Source organism: Schistocerca nitens, chromosome 3, assembly GCF_023898315.1.
Source record: "Schistocerca nitens isolate TAMUIC-IGC-003100 chromosome 3, iqSchNite1.1, whole genome shotgun sequence".
In the NCBI taxonomy this organism is placed as follows: Eukaryota; Metazoa; Arthropoda; class Insecta; order Orthoptera; family Acrididae; genus Schistocerca; species Schistocerca nitens.
The window spans coordinates 469,849,622-469,870,129 of NC_064616.1; the positions used below are offsets into that span (position 1 = coordinate 469,849,622).

At 44.0% G+C, this 20,508-nt stretch overlaps 1 protein-coding gene and 1 non-coding gene across 2 annotated transcripts in view; both read right to left on the bottom strand.

Annotated features, from left to right (window-relative positions):
• LOC126249625 (1-acyl-sn-glycerol-3-phosphate acyltransferase alpha) overlaps positions 1 to 20,508 on the bottom strand; it is a 716,534-nt gene that overhangs the window by 481,469 nt on the left and 214,557 nt on the right. The gene's annotated exons all lie outside the window — the stretch shown is intronic.
• On the bottom strand, positions 3,672 to 3,746 carry Trnas-cga (transfer RNA serine (anticodon CGA)). The gene has a single exon. It is a non-coding gene; the product is annotated as a tRNA-Ser (tRNA).

Below are 20,508 nucleotides of genomic sequence, written 5' to 3' on the forward strand. Positions count from 1 at the left end.
AACCTTTCATGATAATAAACGTGTATCAGCACAGCTGTGGTGGTTCTTTATTAATATTAACGAGCTTCAACTGTGGAGTTCAAAATGATCAAGACCAGAAGACACATCAAATGGTTCAAATGGCTCTGAGCACTATGGGACTTAACTGCTGAGGTCATCAGTCGCCTAGAACTTAGAACTACTTAAACCTAACTAACTTAAGGACACCACACACATCCATGCTAGAGGCAGGATTCGAACCTGCGACCGTAGCGGTCGCGCGGTTCCAGACTGTAGCGCCTAGAACCGCTCGGCCACTTCGGCCGGTGGAGGCACATCGTGTACCTCAACAGTTATCACCCCAATTCAATTTCAAGAAGATCTAACAGATTTGTCCATACTTTTTCCAGTTTAAATTGTCATCAGGATCGACACCTAAAAATTTTAACCTGATGATGTTCTTTTGAACGAAACCTTTCATGATAATAAACGTGTATCAGCACAGCTGTGGTGGTTCTTTATTAATATTAACGAGCTTCAACTGTGGAGTTCAAAATGATCAAGACCAGAAGACACATCAAATGGTTCAAATGGCTCTGAGCACTATGGGACTTAACTGCTGAGGTCATCAGTCGCCTAGAACTTAGAACTACTTAAACCTAACTAACTTAAGGACACCACACACATCCATGCTAGAGGCAGGATTCGAACCTGCGACCGTAGCGGTCGCGCGGTTCCAGACTGTAGCTCCTAGAACCGCTCGGCCACTTCGGCCGGTGGAGGCACATCGTGTACCTCAACAGTTATCACCCCAATTCAATTTCAAGAAGATCTAACAGATTTGTCCATACTTTTTCCAGTTTAAATTGTCATCAGGATCGACACCTAAAAATTTTAAAGTTTCCACCGTATTTATTATCTCTTCACCATGTGTTACTCTTATCATTGGTGTTATACCTCTAGAGGTGAAGAACGATATTATTGCGTCCTTCTAAAATTGAGAATGAGACCATTCGCCGAAAACCAGTCAGTGATACTTTTAAGAACGTTGTTTATCATTTGATCTGTTGCTGTATGTATGCTTGGATTGATTACAATACTAGTGCCATCCGCAAAAGGAACTAATTCTGCTTCTTGTATAGATTGTTTACATACATCGGGAACAATAGGCCTACCTAATATTGAGCCATTTGTTTTCTATGCCACCAATCTCATAAAGCTACAGTTTACCTAGAATAACATTTTGATTCGCACAATCAATATTGTACTTAATCGTATACCTTTACATTATTACTGTTCTAACAACAATAATCAGTAAGTGAAATCAAATTAAGCAGAAGTGCTATCAAAAACCAGTTACCAGTTGACTACATTAAAGCTGAATACATAACACTAATTTACATTTTCAAAAGAGGTAAAATTATTAAGACATTAAAGAAAGTCATTTCTTTTGCAGGTATCACATCTTCCATGGTAAAAAAAAAAAAACCTTCTGTTTCAGGGCACAAGATGGTACACGACCAACAAACTATGGCTTAAATGTCCACATGTTAGCCCGCCTCTTGTGGTCGTGCGGTAGCGTTCTCGATTCCCACGCCCGGGTTCCCGGGTTCGATTCCCGGCGGGGTCAGGGATTTTTTCTGCCTCGTGATGGCTGGGTGTTGTGTGATGTCCTTAGGTTAGTTAGGTTTAAGTAGTTCTAAGTTCTAGGGGACTGATGACCATAGATGTTAAGTCCCATAGTGCTCAGAGCCATTTGAACCATTTTTTTTGTCCACATGTTATATAAATAGTTCTAAAATATATATAGCATTTTATTCATCATAAAATTCTGTACCTGTAGAATTAACAGTGTAATAGTACTAGCTTCAGTTTTTTATACAGCACTTAAATAAATACGATGTAAAATATTTACAAATGGTACACAAAACACAGCCGTATGTCTATAAACAACAAAAACTGTAGAAAATGACGGAAACCGCTTGTGACAGTCTCTAGTGCGCCTTCCTTCACGCGATTCTACAATCAGTCAGTGGACTGACGTACCGACCAAAAACTATTATGTGATCTCTGGTACACTATCCTCTAGGTACACTGTCCTCTACGTACAACACTCTCCCTACTATGCGACCAATACTGATGCAAGAATTTCTTGATAAACTCCTCATGTGACTGCGTCCGCAGCTCGTGGTCTAGTGGCTATCGTTGCTGCCTCTGGATCACGGTGTCACGGGTTCGATTCCCAACAGGGTTGAGGATTTTCTCTGACCAGGGACTGGGTGTTCGTGTTGTCCTCATAATTTCATCATCATAGTTTGTGACTGTGGATAGATTGGACTGCGGAAAAAAAATTGGACTGTGTAAAAAAGTTGGGACTTTGTAAGGGCCCTGATGACCGAGCAGTTGAGCGCCCCACAAACCAAACATCATCATCATCACATGACTGCAAATTATCGCGTTGCCCAAGTGACAGTGTCACCTTCCAGCGTACTAGTAACTCAACCGTACTCAGCTCGCATCGTCCAGGACTGGTTTTGTGAGCACGAGGATGAATTGGCGCCTCTCCCCTGCTGGTCATCCCAGTCACCACACTTCTATACTACTGATCCATTGTGATCCACTTTGGAAAGAAGGGTGCCTGATTCCCATCCACCTCCACCATTGTTACCTAAATTTTCCAGTATTTTTTTTTCGGGAAGAATGATATAAGACTGCCTTGAAAACCATACACGACCTGTATTTGTCTATTCTGAGACGATTGGAAGCTGTTTCGAATGCCAACGGTTTTCCTACACCGTGTTAGGCTTGGTAATGTTTTGTATTTGGTGTTTCCTTATTTTTGTCCACCCCCTGCAATTTCCCGTTTGCATCGAAATTATGGAAAGTACACACTTTCAAACATTGGTCTTCTTTGGTATTATCGCTATTATTATTTGCTGTAACCATACTCCTTAATTTAGAACTTAATGTCTTCCATATGTTTTCAGCAATAAGATCAGTGCCCCTCTTAGTAAAATCACTGACCTCGCGCTAAATATCGTTTACCTTGTCATACACTTCCTCTGTGTTTCTTTCAATAGGATTTTGAACCGAGTCTACCCTGACATTTAAGGGGAGGTTTACTATCTTGCGCCCGAAAAAAGCATGTTCTTTGAACATTTTTTTCTCGGGTTGTGTTACAGATATCAATGTCAAATTTAGTCAAAATGTTTATTGATATTTCCTCTAGTAACTGGAATTTTTTCGCCCGGAAATGTCGGAGAGCAAAGGCGGAAATGCCGTCGGAAAGAAACAAAATTTCGATGTAGACCTCCACGCGCGGTGTGTCACAGGTCAGCCGGCTCGCCTGAGTTGACATTAGCGAAGTATATAAGATTTTCTAGGAGATGAACCTCGCTTAAATTATTTGGACCATAGGAAACAAAATGGCGGCCATTTGAAAATAAATAGGGTTTTTCCATCGATTTTTCTAATTCGTCGGCTAATTAGAAATATTTATAGTTGATGGATCGGAATAAAAGTGGTACAACTCCTAGACAATTTAGTTAGCTTCGTCGGAAACAAAGAATCATGCCAATTGGTTCAGTAGATTTGAAGTTACCATACCGCACGATAAAAAAAAGTCAGAATGAGACTGTCACGCTGGAGCGGAGTGTGCGCTGATATGAAACTTCCTGGCAGATTAAAACTGTGTGCCGGGCCGAGACTCGAACTCGGGACCTTTGCCTTTCGCGGGCAAGTGCTCTACCAACTGAGCTACCCAAGCACGACTCACTCCCCGTCCTCACAGCTTTACTTCTGCCAGTACCTCGTCTCCTACCTTCCAAACATTACAGAAGCTCTCCTGCGAACCTTGCAGAAGTAGCACTCCAGTTTTAATCTGCTGGGAAGTTTCATATCAGCGCACACTCCGCTGCAGAGTGAAAGTCTCATTCTGGAAACATCCCCCAGGCTGTGGCTAAGCCATGTCTCCGCAATATCGTTTCTTTCAGGAGTGCTAGTTCTGCAAGGTTCGCAGGAGAGCTTCTGTAAAGTTTGGAAGGTAGGAGACGAGGTACTGGCAGAAGTAAAGCTGTGAGGACGGGTCGTGAGTCGTGCTTGGGTAGCTGAGTTGGTATGTTGAACAACTTAGTGTGGTGAGGAGCGCCGGGGGTGCAGATAGACGCTTAATGACACCGCCCTACAACTGATGAACACACGCCAGACGTACCGCATTGCCACGATAAACATTAATGGCATTCGGACACCGCTTAAAATTCAAATGCTGAAACATATGTTACGCGCTGCGGACGTGGATATTGTACTCCTACAAGAAGTGCGTTTCACATCGCCGCCAGAGTTCTACGGCTACGAGGCACATTATTCAGTGCACGATGAAAGTGGATGCGGTGTGGCGATTCTCACCAGGGAAGGAATAGGACTGGAGGACGTCATGTCTCTCCCTTCGGCACGTGGCATAGCGATCACTGTCGACGGCGTTCGTTTCATCAGTTTATACGCGCCATCTGGCTCCACAAAACGAAGAGAAAGGGCAACCTTTTACACCGAAGAGATAGCACCGTTGTTCGCTGGACGCTATGATAACTATATAGTGGGCGGCGACTTTAATTGTGTCGTCGATAAAAAGGACCAAGTCCCTCATTATGTGCCATGCATGGAACTGCGTGCGTTGATTACCGAAATGGCGCTTCTGGATACCTGGGAACTGCAGCATGGCGACAGACCGGGTTATACGTTTGTAACGGGACACTCGGCGAGTAGACTTGATAGAGTGTATGTGACGCGAGCTCTACGGACGGCGATACTGGATGCCGAAATCTGGCCAGCGGCTTTTACGGATCATATGGCGTACGTCTGTACGATGTCACTAACGCGTCAGAAGATATGGCGGAGTAAGGGTCACTGGAAAATGAATTGTGCACTTTTACGTGAAACTGAATGTCGCCGGTCGATAGAGGCGGCCTGGGAGACCTGCGTTCGCCGTCAACGAGCATACACCTCGATTCTCCAGTGGTGGATTAAATGCGCAAAACCAACGTTACGGAGAACGTTGATACGATACGGGCAGGACAAATCGCAGTGGAACAGCACGACGGCTGATTTTTATTTTACAGCCATGAGGGAGCTGATGACCCAACAACCATCGCCGGAAAGGCACACGGCCATGCGCAGGATAAAAGCCAAGTTATTACAGCTGACGAGACTAAGAATGGAAGGTATAATGGTCCGGGCGAGATTGGCGGACACAGTTGCTGCCGAAACCCCCTCCATGCACCACGTAGTACGTGAACGCCAACGACGACGCAGGACATTGATCAGGGAATTAATCTCTACAACTGGCCAGCAAGTTGTGCACCAGCGTGATATTGCGCATGTGTTTACTGACTATTTCCGCCAGTTATATGGACCTGTACAAGTGAACCACGAGACACTACATGATGTCATCTCGGCAATGCCAGATAGAGGACCACCTCTGGATGCAGAGACTTTCATCACAGCGATAACAGAGGACAAGCTGACAGATGCAATTGCCAAGGGTGCTCCGAACAAGTCCCCAGGACAGGACGGCTTCCCGATTGAATTTTACCGCGCCTTTGCATACCTCATGGGACGGACCTGGATTCAGATGTACAACGAACTCCTGTTACCGCAGACTGAGATACCTGCCGAATTCACGGAGGGTATCATCATCCCAATACCCAAACCACGCGGTGGCAGAAGGCCAGGAGATTATAGACCACTCACTCTCTTGAACTGCGACTATCAAATTTTCGCGCGCATCCTTGGGGCTCGCCTGCGGTCTTCAATTTCTGATAGACTCCTCATAGATTAAACTTGCCTCGGTGGTATGAGTAATGTACATACGGAGCTCGGTGACTACCGAGATATCATCGCATTAGCAGCGGCATGCCGAGTGCGTGGGGCACTCGTCGCTATTGACTTCGATCATGCGTTCGACAGAGTAGATCATACCTTTTTGCATGCGGTGATGGGCAGATTGGGAAACCCACAGGCCACCATTCTAGTGATCATGCGACTGTTACACGGCGTGCGATCAAAGGTCTCGGTGAATGGGCGGGGGACTGACTACATTGTTATTTCAAGGTCAGTTCGTCAAGGTTGCCCCCTTTCGATATTTTTGTATGCATTGGCTTTGTAACCCTGTCTATATGGTCTCCGAAGACGGTTGGAGGGAGTGCCGTTACCACAACTGACCTTTCATTGCCGCGCTTATGCTGACGATGTGATGCTGGTGGCACGGACAGGCGAAGAAGTACGTACGGCGTTGGCATGGATACAGCGATACGGGATGGCGGCAGGAAGCGTGCTTAATCTACAAAAATCACGCTGCATGAATGTCGGTCGAGGATTACAACCGGGGGGAGGAAGGCCCGCTCATGTTAGTTAAGACCATAAAATGCCTAGGTATTACGTTCCACACGGATGTGCAGCGGACAGCTGCGGATAACTACCGACGCATATTGAAGCTGATGCGGACAATGGTGCTGTTACAGAAATTAAGAGCGTTAGATATGATTCAGAGGGTGACCTATGTTAACGTATACCTAGCACCGAGACACACTCACGTAGCGCATGTCCTGCCTTTAACGCGCACAATGGCATCACGGATACAAGCAACTTTCGGAACCTACGTGAGTGTGGGACACCTGTTTAACATCCAATACACAACGCTTATGCTACCACCTGGAGAGGGTGGACTTGGTCTAGTGAACGTATATGAAAAGACACGGGCGTTATTCGTCAATACGATTTTCCGACATTGGCGCGGTCATTTTCGCAAAATCTCGGGTGCGTTGGCAGATGTACTAGCGCCCACTTCAATGGTGCCCCCAGTCAATGTGGGCCATATTTCACCGAAGCTGTCACATTTCAAGTCTTTTTTTTTTTTTTTTTTTTTTTTTTTTTGGAGCTTAGCTATGTCAGAGATTCCTTCCCAACAACACGACTACCGACGACGCGAGATGTATACCAACTTCTACTGCGCCGGTGCCCCAGGAATACCCTGGAAAAGAAGTACCCAGACAAGAAATGGCGACAGATATGGCGCGTTATACGGAACGTTTACCTCCCAACGTCGGTACGCTCAACATGGTATGTGGTGGTAAATAGGAAGTTCACAACGAATCAACGGCGGCACGCGATTCATTTGGCAGACACTCCACTATGTTTAAGCTGCGCAACAGTGGACACTGATGAACATCGTTTAGCATGTAGTGGGACGGCTCCAGTGTGGCACTTGGCACAACAGATATTGGCGTTCCTGTTACGCTCCGCCCCTCACACAATTTCATCAGACACACTTTTTTTCCCCCAAGAATCTTATTTTCCGGTCCAAAAAACCAATGCAGTGACATGGACACGGGGAATGGTGGTGGGCTACGTGTATAACGAATCGGAAAAGAACAAAATTGATTTTTGAGATTTTCTCCTGGATGGACACACGAAGCTGCAACAGCATAAGAAATATGGGCAAGACTTCGTTAATTACTTGCGACTTACATCTATCGACCCGCCGGCCAGATGGGGTGTGACGGGTGAGAGATGAGATAGACGAAGAAGCCGAGATAGACATCGATCACACTTACGGACCCTTAGTTAATTTCGAGAAGACGACCCAGTCTTACACCAACGTCTGGAGAACGAGTCGATAGATGGCTCTCTTGCTCTATCGAACGTCGGGTCGTGAGCAGGTGTCGCGCCCGACACGAATTTCATTTCATTGCTACAGGAGCCTGTTTCTTTTGTATTTGTACTATCCGTAATCTTCATGTCTTTCAGTTGGGCATTTTCAGTTTTATTCATTTCCTTAATTAATTAATTTTCTAATTAGCCACTATTTGTCAACATATGGACATTGTAGACACTATTTATGCGGTAGTACAACAAAATGTATGTCAGCAAAGGTGGTAAGCCTGACATTGGAAATAAATAAATAAATAAATAAAGTGGTAAAAAAGTAAAAAAACACTAAAAAAATGGATAGAGCGTAAAAAAAGTTGGCAGGGCACTTAAAAAAAGTTGGTAGAGCACTTGCCCGCGAAAGGCAAAAGTTCCGAGTTCGAGTCTCGGTCCGGCACACAGTTTTAATCTGCCAGGAAGTTTAAAAAAAGGTCATTTCGAGAAAAATGCGTTTGAAGTTTTGACTACATATAAATACAATATTATGCAACGTACGTTCAATCTGCTATTCCGGGTCAATAAACTAGTCCTTCCTCGCAGAGGGCGTTCTGCTCGATTTGGGCCATCCTGCGCTGCTCCAGAGCCGGTCGTATGGCCGGTGACAAGCGGTTTTCGGCCGCCTGAATTCAGTGGTCGTCCGAATGCTTGGAGAAATGCGTCGAATAGAGTCCCAGGGTGACGTCTTCAGAATTTCTGAATACCCTTCGTTGAAGCTGCTCACTGCCAGGAAAGTCACAGTCTCCACAGTCTTCGCACCAGAATGCAAATGCTTGGAGGCTAACTTCCAAACACACGCGTTCAAACTTTCATTTGAATTTTGTGTGTTTCCTCCCAAGCACCGGTACAATAACTCGTCCTCCGAAAGAAAAAAAAAACTGGTGCGTAAAAAAGGCCGATTTCAGGCAGGTGTAGTTTTTTGTTCAACCGCGAATACCAAACATTTCCGTTCCGTATTCGGAAAAACCGTTGCAGGGGTGGATTCTAAACACTTTTATGGATCCAAAAATGCAGTTTTAAAAATCGATTTTTGAACCAAAAAATAGTAAACCTCCCCTTAACGGAGAGCAACCTTATTATTCATTCCAGAGGCGGTCCTTTCACATTTCTCAGCCTCCTCACAAAATGTAGTGTTCAAGGGATTAATGGTTTTCTTACTATCATTGACCTCATTACCTTGTTTTCCCACAGGTGCCTCACTTGTTCTTACGCTTTTGGATAACTCATATTGTTATCAATTTGTGTTCTTCCATAAAACTCACAATCCTTAACTTTAATTGTCTAGTTCCTTCGTTAGTACTTTTAATAGACTCTTCAATTTTGTTGTCTATTTTACCGTTACTGTACCTATCAGGTGCTCCTACGAGGGGCGTTCAATAAGTAATGCAACACTTTCTTTTTCTCGGACAATTTTGGTTGACAAAACGCGGAATTTGTTGTGAGACATCGTGGAATATTCCCGCTTCAGCCGCTATAGTCTCATGAAGTTCCGATAAGTAGCAGCGCATTAGGTAGCCTTCAAAATGGCGTCCTGTCCGGCCGCACACAGCTGTGACGCCTGCAGTGTTGGAATGTGCGGACACTCTCACTCGACAGATCACAATCAAGCACCTCACTGCACAACTGGACGTCTCTGTTGCTATTGCTAACATATTCACTGCCTAACAGAAGACCATAAAGAGCATCGAAGGACCATCTGTGCTGAATTGTTTACTCATTACGGGGCTGATACTGACAACTTTCTGTCGAACATTCTAACAGGTAAAGAAAAATGGGTTCATCACTTCGAACCGGAAGCTGCTGACAAAATTTCGTTGGACTTTTCTTCCTCATCCACCCTACCGCCCGGATCTCGCACCTTCCGAGTTCCATCTGTTTGGCCCAATGAAGGATACACTATGCGGGAAGTAGTGCGTGGATGATGGGGAGGTTATTGATAATGCAAGACGTTGACTTCGACGTCACCCAGTAGAGTGGTACCAAGCGGGCAAACAGGACCTCCCAGTAAGGTGGTGTAAGGTAGTCGCATTGAACGGAGGTTCTGTTAAAAAATGGGATTTTGTAGCCAAAAGAGTGAGAAATAATACGGTGTATTGGACTCCTGTTGCATTTCTAATTGAACGCCCCTCACATTTGAATGTTAGTGGCTTCTGTGTTTTCAGTGAGAGCTGCTTCTACTTTAATGTTATTTTCCTTGATATCCTCCTTCATTTTATCAAAACTACTGTTATTATTACTAATTTTGCTATCTGAGGCCAATTTTCTCCCTCTCTTAAAAGCTTTAAGGGCTTGCAACAATTGACTCAATACTATCTACAGTTCCATTTTTAATAGTTTCATCATCATTATTCGTTACTTGAGTATTTGCTAAACCACTGTTTTCTTTTGAATCTACAGTTTTTGAACGATTTCCTGCTCTTCGTTTTTATATAAATCACTCACCGTGCATCCCTTTATCCGTTTCGAGTTCTTCAACATGAAGACACTCCTCAGTATCTAATTGCTAATATTTAAGCACCTTCTATAACTGAGGTGATCCACGACTTACTTCAAGTTTCTGCGCACTTCTGATGACGTAGCTCGTTGAAGAATGTTCGGGAGACGTGCCTGTGCGCCGAACCTCCGACCTCCACGTGTGTACCCCCAGCGCACCCCCATTGCTCCTGCGATGACTTGAACTGGCTTCTGCGCGCTCCCTGGCCACACAAGCCCTTCTCCCGATATGTGACTGGCCTCGCCACGCCTGCTGCAGTTAGCTTCCCTCTTCTTCCTCGTATTCCACTCATGATGATTGTTCATGGCATTTCACTCGTGGAATGTTCGTAATTCTTGGACGCGATGTTAATTTTTCTGCGACGCAAACTTATTACTTTTCTCAACACACACGTTTTACATTCTGCGATTTGCACTATTATAATTTAGCAACGCTGATCGCAAGCCACGTATTTTAAATTATTCTAATTTTGGATTTATTTCTTGCTCCAAGCCGGCCGGTGTGGCCAAGCGGTTCTAGGCGCTTCAGTCTGGAACCGCGCGGTCGCTACGGTCGCAGGTTCGAATCCTGCCTCGGGCATGGATGTGTGTGTGTTGTCCTTAGGTTAGTTAGGTTTAAGTAGTTCTAAGTTCTAGGGGACTGATGACCTAAGATGATAAGTCCCATAATGCTCAGAGCCATTTTCTTGCGCCAATAAATTGAAAAACTCTTTGTACTCCTTATCCTCAGCGCAGATATTCCAAATTGTCTCGAGCGTAGGGAAGCCATACTGCCAGCTCCCCCGTGCACTAAGCCTTCATATGATGGCGTTCTGCAAAGTAATGCACACATCCATGCCCGAGGTAGGATTCGAACCTGCGACCGTGGCGGTCGCGCGGTCCCAGACTGTAGCGCCTAGAACCGCTCGGCCACCACGGCCGGCTGCTGGTAATGGCATGGTGTACTGTAAGATGTCCAAGTTGAGTACAAGGTGACTTAGACAAACTTTCCAGTTGATATGATGAATGGCAGCTAGCCCCAAACGTGGGAAAATGTAAATTAATGCGGATGAACAGGAAGATCAACCCTGTAATGTTCGGATACAGTATTACTAGTGGCCTGCTTGATGCAGTCAAGTCATTTAAATATCTCAGCACACGTTGCAAACCCATATGAGGTGGAACAGCATGTACGAACTGTGATAGGGAAGGTGAACGGTCGACTTTGGTTTATTTGGAGAATTTTAGAGGGGTTCACCTAAAGGAGACCGCATACAGGACGCTGGTGCGACCTATTCTTGTGTTTGGTATTCGTACCAGATCGGACTGAAGGAAGACATCGAAGCAATTCAGAGGGGGTCTGCTAGATTTGTTACCGGTAGGTTCGAACAACACGTAAGTGTTACGGAGATACTTCGGGAATTCAAATAGGAATCTCTGGAGGGAACGCGACGTTCTTATCGAGAAACCTATTGATAAAATGTAGAGAACCGGTGGTTGAAGCTGACTGCCGAACGATTCTACTGCCGCCAACATACACTGCGCATAAGGACCATGAATATAAGATACAACAAATTAGGGATCGTATCGAGGCATATAGATAGTCGTATTTCCCTCGGTCTATTTGCAAGTGGAACAGGAAAGGAAATAACTAGTAGTAGTACAGGGTACCCTCCGTCACGCACCGTACGGTGGCTTGCGGAGTATCTACGTAGATGTAGATATAGAAATGCCTCTGAATCTTTTATGTGAAAACTGTTAAACTTTTTTAAATAAAACAAATGTTATTAACAGCCTAAATCTGTATGCTTCAGTTCTAGGTATTTATTTCTCAGCATAGTCATCCTGGCAATAAACACATTTCTTCCAACGAGAGACCAGTTTGTTAATACCGTCACTGCAGAGTGTTTCATGTTGTTGACGGAGCCATAACCTCGACGCCTCGTGACTCTCAAGGTGAAGTCCTCGAAGGCATCCTATAAATTTTAGAAACTGATAAAAATCGGATAGGGCCAAGTCGGGACTACAAGGAGGATGATCAATGACAATGAACCTAGGGTGTCGGCTTGTCGTAAATGTCGCAGCGCTCGTGTGCAGTGTGGCATTGTCATGCTGAAGAAGAGGGTGCTCCATGTGTGGGCGAACTCTTTGAATTCAAAACTCAATTACAGCACATTGTTACGCACCGACATAGTTACGTTACATACCGCCATGTCACACGCTGCGCTTCGAGGCCCTCTAGCGGCGGAGGACTGAAAATATGCAGACACGAAGAATGAACTTGTAGAATGTCAATAACGTTTGTTTTATTTAAATATCTCTAAGAGTTTTCAGATATAAAATACGGAGGCATTACTTTTCTGGATGGCCTCGTAAATCTTTCTCAGTCCAGCTAGGACTCCGTAGAAGTTGACATAGGCAACGTAGAATAAAACTGAACGATCCTGTTCACCCTAGACTGCAAAAGTAAAGATAAACCATCCTTCCTTGTGAATCGGCGCCACACGACTTTTCCAGCCTTGTTGCCTTCTTTCAAACCGTGGAAACTGCCGCCTTACTCGCAGCTGCAGTAGTCTGTATCATTGCTCAAGACAGAAACCTACCCATCTTAACAGCAGCGTCCAAATACAGTGTTAAACATGAAGCGCCAAACAAACTGGTAGAGGAATGCGTATTCAAATAGGGATATACGCAAACAGGCAAAATACGGCGCACCGATCGGCAATGCCGGTATAAGACAGCAAGAGTCTGGTGCAGTTGTTAGACCGGTTACTGCTGCTACAATGGCAGGTTATCAAGATGCAAACGAGTCTGAACGTGGTGGTAGAGTTGGTGCACGAGCGATGTAAGACAGCATCTCCGAGGTAGCGATGAAGTGGGAATTTTCCCGTACGATCGTTTCGCGAGTGTACCGTGAACATCAGGAATTCGGTAAAACATAAAATCTCCGACAGAACTGCCGCCGGAAAAAGATCCTGCAAGAACTGGACCAACGACGACTGAAGAGAATTGTTCAATCTGACAGAAGTACAACCCTTCTGCATATTGCTGCAGATTTCAATGCTGGGCCACAACAAATGTCAACGTGCTAACCATTCAACGAAACATCATCAATAAGGGCTTTCGGAGCCGAAGGCCCACTCCTTTACCCTTGATGTCTACACGACACAGCCGGCCGGCGTGGCCGTGCGGTTCTAGGCGCTACAGTCTGGAGCCGAGCGACCGCTCCGGTCGCAGGTTCGAATCCTGCCTCGGGCATGGATGTGTGTAATGTCGTTAGGTCAGTTAGGTTTAATTAGTTCTAAGTTCTAGGCGACTGATGACCTCAGAAGTTAAGTCGCATACTGCTCAGAGCCATTTCTACACGACACAAAGCTTTACGCATCGCCTTGGCCCGTCAATAGTGGCAATAGACTGTTGTTGACTGGAAACATGTTGCCTGGTCTGACGAGTTTCGTTTCAAATTGTATCGAGTGAATCGACGTGTAAGGATATGGAGACAACCTCATGAATTCACGGACCCTGCTTGTCATCAGGGGACTGTTGAAGCTGATGGAGGCTCTGTAATAGTGTGAGGCGTGTGCAGTTGGAGTGTTATGGGACCCCTGATACCTCTAGGTACACCTCTGACGGGTGACACGTACACTCTTTGACATAAAACTTGACCGGCGGCCGGCCGCTTCAGAGGCTAAGTCCGCGCCGATCGCGACATGGGACAAAAAAACTGGCCAACTCGCTAATTCTCTAAGTTCGGTTATCTGCACAATCTGGCAACACTGTAGACTGCGGCACTTCCTGGAGGAAAACTTGTCCCATGATAGAGAAACTCTAGCCTGATTACGCCTGTGGTCTAGCGGTAGCGTGCGTTGTTTCTGTTCATAATATCAGTGGATCGAGAGCAGCTGGCATAAAATATTTTTATAGCCTCTTCTATCTGAATGCTGAAGACGTGAATGTAATGGTAGCGCAGATTCAATCTATTTCGCTTTGTGACACACCGATATCAAAATTTTATCCAGTAACGATTTTGCGGCAGATTTCCTGCAGACTGTCCTCCTCTGGACGCCGTATGCGGCAAAGCTCCGGGATCCATTTGCTGGCTACTGGCAGCGGCCGTGGCGACAGCAGCGGCGCTGCACTCCCCCGTTCTTTATCGAAGGCGCCTGCTACCGCTCATCGCTTTTGATGATTTAAAACGCTTTATTATTAAATGTTGCTCCACAGAAAATTTCTACAATTTCCATTCACGCTCAAAAGCAACGGAGACAGACGCCCTGATTAGTAGGCGGGTATTATATTACATTAATCGGCAAGAGCTGAGTATGGCCCGAAATTAATTTTATAGACTGGGACGAAATTAAACCACCTCACTACATTCGATGAATTTATAAATGCTTCATACCTCGTTTCTTTTTCCTTTCAAACTCAATTATTTGTGCAACTTTTGGTCAATGTTTGGATGTTTTCGTCAAGCCAGAGTGAGCGTCTGTGGTGTGTAAAGTGTATTACAGTTCTTGTTTCATTCCTTATGGTAAGTCTATGCGATAAACTGTGTGAATACCTTGCAATGCATGCTCTGTAGCAGTGCAGGAACACTGCACATTTGGAGTTCCATGTATGGGTTCATGAAGTATTTATTGTTGATCGGAAGTGATAGTTAAGGTCATCAGATTTAAACCAGAAAAATTTGTCGTTTTGAAGGTTTCAGAGAACGGAAAGGAATTGCTAACGCCGGTGTTAGAAAACGTCTACAGTTAAATGCTATTGCAAAAATTTAGAAGAAGGGAACTACATTAATGAACATGTGCACTTCATAAACAACCTTCTGACATGTTAGACCTATATGACGAACAAAGCTCAAATTTATATCGTTGACAGTCGGTTTGAATCTTTTCAGGGTCTATTTTACAGTGAAGCACCTTGGAATTTGCAAAGCAGAAATCCATGATATTAACTTAATTTACTAAGTCGAAATCGGACGAAGATTGATGTTTAAAGGCTTTCTTCAGATTTCGCATAAGAAATTTTTACTAGCAGTTTGCAACTCCATTAATTAAAAGGGAAAACAAAAGGTTGTAGTCAGCGGCTTCTACCGTGATTCGAACTGCTATGTCTTATAGTACAAGCACTGCAACGCACAAGGGAACCTCTGAGCTAACGACACACTGGCGGCCAGAGGCGGAATATAGTCACTGCGATGTTGCCTGAGCCTCAAAACGCAACCTTAAACACACGAACAGAGGAGGTGGAGATTACTGTTTTAACGTCCCGTCGACAACGATGTCATTAGAGACGGAGCACAAGCTCGGATTAGGGAAGGATGGGGAAGGAAATCGGCCGTGCCCTTCCTAAGGAACCATCCCGGCATTTGCCTGAAGCGATTTAGGGAAATCATTGAAAACCTAAATCAGGATGGCCGGGCGCGGGATTGCACCGTCGTCCTCCCGAATGCACACACAAACAGGTGTTACTTATGTGAAGAACGCCGTTCTTGGAGTCCAGAAATTAAATATACTTTCTAATTGAGTCATCTTGCAGTGGATTATATCGTACGAGTCTTCGATGTGGAAAACGAATGTCAAGTGAATTTAGCGAGGTAACGCCGACCTACACCCGGAAGTAAATGCACTATCAGAGTGTTGACAAATACTTGCTACGACGCTGCCATTTCTAGGCTCTCTGACGAGGCAGCTCTTCAGCGAAATGCTTGCCGTGATTCTCCGATACGATTCTTCAGAGTGGAGACGCGCGCGCACGTTTGGTTTTTATGCGGCGTTCTCCCCTGATGGTTTCTGACGTCGCCTTGTGGGCTATGTATACATATGAGACATTCAATTATCATTAATCCAGAATGATACAAGTTTCAGCTTCCGGCATGGAAGAAGCCTGTTGACGCCGACATTATATCATTTCAACGTAGGGAAAGCAAAACGGATCATTCAATGTTTCTCATTCAACATAAAGCATGTGAGATAATTTTCCGTAACGTTCACAATCATCTAAAAATACAAACGAAGTAAAAATACACCGGAAGCTTATTCGAATTGAATATAACGCTTTGCACCTCGATGTCGAATTTGTCCACTTGCAATCTTTTGCAGCATACACATAGAATGTCATGATTACCACGAGAATGAAGAAATATGTTGGTAAGGATGGAAGCAAGAAGAGACGCAGTCAGCAAATATTCTATTCCTCATGGCATTCATTTCATTTGACACGTAAGAAGAGGTAAAGCGGGAATTTACTTTCGTTAACACGAAAGATATGCCGCACATATTGATAACGAGGAAGTCTGCGTCTTCATACGTTTCCTCCTTGAAATCTGTATGCTCTATTATATACTAAGTAGCCCGATCATTGTTTCAGTAATGTTACCCTCTTGTTTGACCCCGTAACGATGAACAGATTCCAAATGCATGTCTCCAAATGGTTCAAATGGCTCTGAGCACTATGGGACTCAACTTCTCAGGTTATTAGTCCCCTAGAACTTAGAACTACTTAAACCTAACTAACCTAAGGACATCACACACATCCATGCCCGAGGCAGGATTCGAACCTGCGACTGTAGCAGTCGCACGGTTCCGGACTGCGCGCCTAGAACCGCGAGACCACCGCGGCCGGCTGCATGTCTCCCTTCCTGGGTTGTTTTTTGTGTTTTATTGCTTGGAATTCCTGAAGCAGACCACTGTGCCTTCCCCCCTCGTGGGTTACGTCTCAAAACTAAACCGCTTTGTATCCAATGGCATAATTTATTCAGACAGCATCAGCATAAGACTATCAAACAAAGCCTTCCATTTACAGTTGCAGCACTCTAACCAGCACTGACCAAAGTGTAATCCACGGTCATGGTCCTAAATTACCAGCTGTCTGCTACTGTGGCAAAGTCCGTACTACACTGTCGATTCCGCAGCACCATTTTATCTGGTAACACTGTGTAGTTGCACAGTTGTGCTACCAGGTCTGTCCTCACACTGTTAACTTTATGTATCTCACTTCTCCTGTAGCGTAGATCACGAGGAGCCGAAGTAAATGAGTGTATTCTGCATGACGTAACATTCAGTATTCCCTTCTTTCATAGCCACTCTTCATGTGCATCGATACCAAATAGGAATGCGAAAACTCTTAAGTGAGAGAATGACAATAACAATCGTAACAAGAACAAGCAAATAATGAATGATGTTTATTCCAACGCAGAACGAGAATGGCTTTAAATATAAAAATCTGTATCTATATCTATATCCATATCTATTGATCTTTGAGTTGGCACAATGCAAATATATTCTTAGCATTTAGTTACTGAATTTAGTTCTGGATGTTTGCAGAGAAAAGGAAAAGTCGGTACTTCTCGCTAGTGTAATATAATGTGAACCAGCAACTACCCTTTCCTTAGAACACGACTCAAGCAGGTCCTCAAGTAGGTAGCAAGGCACTGCTGCATTCTGTTCCCTGACATTGCTCTGATGACGGTTAATGCAGATAGTTCCGATTATGAAATACAAAACGTATTGCAGGTTAGTTCCTAGGATAGTAACATTAAATTTGCGTTGTAGACGGCACATGAACGTGACGACTATCCATATTACTCATCAATATAAAAAGACAATATTTTGGTAATTTAGCAGGATTACTCAAAATGAATTCTGAAATTGGGTGACTGACTGCACAGGTGCTAAACGTCGTCAAGAGTATACGATGTCCTAATCGCATTAGGAATATGAAGAACGTCTTCGACAGCTCGCAACTTTCACATTGCTATCTCCACCCTACTCCAGACAGCCCTCGGTGGAGTTGCACTACGTTGCCGATGTTATGGAAGGCCTTCAAACCGACAACAGACCACATATTGAAAAATACAAGCGAATTCTCTTGCAGCGTAAGCTTATTGTAACTAATCTAAAAATTATTGGAGAGGAACATTGTCCTATTCAAAAAAAGTAAAATGTTACACACTGTTGACGTCAAACGGACATTATCTATGTCCTGTCTTGTGTCCTACTCATCTATAATATCAAGTGTACTATGAAAATGATTATATATAATGGATGATAGGGTAATGCATTGATACCAGATGGTGGGGGCCGGCCGGTGTGGCTGTGCGGTTCTAGGCGCTTCAGTCTGGAACCGCGTGACCGCTACGGTCGCAGGTTCGAATCCTGCCTCGGGCATGGATGTGAGTGACGTCCTTAGGTTAGGTAGGTTTAAGTAGTTCTAAGTTCTAAGGGACTGATGACCTTAGAAGTTAAGTCCCATAGTGCTCAGAGCCATTTGAACCATTTGAACTATTTAACACAAAATGACATTAAAAATTAAAGTTATTCACGAGCAGCTAGTTGAGAATATGTATGAACATTAAATGACACGACGAACTGAAATAATATGACGAAGAGTTCAGCGCTCACTGGGAATAGAGCCCCACACATATCGTTGTTGACTACACACAAAGAGACGTCAGCTACCGAATTTTTCTCCACCAGCTGCTCAGAATAGCATCTTGAACTTACAGTCATCTCGCAAATAGTTCTGTGTCTCACTGGGAGTTGAAAACGTCAGATATCGTTAGTGTTGACAACGAATGAAAATACATTAAAAATCAAAATTATTATCCACCAGCAGATAGGTGTTCTCATGATAGAGCTTGATAATACATAATTAAATCTTTAGTGCCGGGCCAGGATTCGATCCCATTCACGCGTAATACGTGAAGGTGTTGAGGAATCTGCAGTTTTGAACAAACAACAAATTGTAGCCGAGCTGTATTGCCACGAAGGGATCAAATTCCGCGTTAAGGGCGGTCTGAGTTGCATTCCCAGTTTAGAACCAATTTTATCGACATACAGAAGCTCAAATAAAAGATGGAATAAGTGTCCTGTGACCATACATAGCGTTTGTGTCGTCACTTGAAATAAATAACTAGTATAAGAAAGGTTACTGGTGATAGAGTTTCTACATGTCGCCACTCCAGACTTTATTGTGGTTCAACCTACCGTCTACTTGGTAAAGAAGGAATATCATCTTTAATGTGAATTTTCAGACCACGCAGCCATTATATCTCCTTCACTTGGTGTAGCCAGGAGAGAATGGAATCTGTCTCTCCCTATCTAAAATCATTGACGGAAGTGGGAATCGAACCCAGACCATAGGTATAACAACCTACCATCTGTCCAACAGACCACGAAATCCTCTTCTCTGCGAGTCATTTTTCTATCGTAACGCAGTTGCGCCACACTGGATGAGAATTCTGACACACAGGCTCCCTGTAGTAATTTGCAGCATGTTCAGTAAATTCATTTACTTGGTTGACCGAATCACCATGAACTAGCTGCCTCGGCTACCCAGTGCATACATTCGACTATTTTGTAATCACAGCAATAAAATCACGTAACTGCCACCTACACACAACTGCCAACAGTGTAGGATGCAGAAGTTTAAATAGGAAGTGTTCCTTTCCACTTGAGCTATTCTATTGCGCTATCTGTTACTAGAAAACGTCGTTCAGTCCAAAAGAAAAGCTGTAACTGTTTGTCTCTCAGAAGTCAAGACCTGGCTATTTGCATAATCTCACAGTGCTGTGGAATCCAAACGTTCTGGAGGAATAGTTGCCGAGCTCTGGAGCTGCTGTAGCTACGTGTCAGCTTGTAGCATAGATAAGATGTCGCGAGTTCGAATACATTCAGTGCTACATTTTTTAAAACGCAATTCTGCTCTCTGCTGAAGGTATCAATCTAACGGAACTTTGAACATAATTCCCTTCACTTCTCAACCCAAAGTAGTCGCATGTGGAAAATGGCTAACTACTGTGACATTTTGTTCTATTCAGGTTTAATAGACAGCAGGCAGCAGATGAATCTCGAAGATGTGCAGGGAGAGCGCATCGTGCCATAATATGTCAGAAAAGTATTTTCTACATTAGCCGTCGTGTGGTAGTGATATTTTATTCTTCTTCAAACTTTGTTTGACAGCTTTAACTCAGAACAAGTTTTCTACATGCATGTAATCAATAAACTGCATGTGCATTGTCAGACTGTCATAGGTAACATCTGAGAATTCGCATATATCGTTGATGATTAATTTCTCTCTCATGTTTACTATTGTTTTAACAACACTAAAGGAAACCTTACGAAAATTGTGCACTGTATTATAAGAAATGAAATAAAACTAACCATGATAACCTTACGACGAAAGTATCTGTACACAAGCATGCCTCTATCGACACGAATTAGTAAAATACTACTCACTTAGATTTTGATTGGGTCTGTGTTTAATTGGTATGCTGTGTCATACTCAACAGGTATGCAAATGTGGCATTTCATAAATATAGTTACGTATTCCTAGAAACCCAAAATTCGCTTGTCAGCA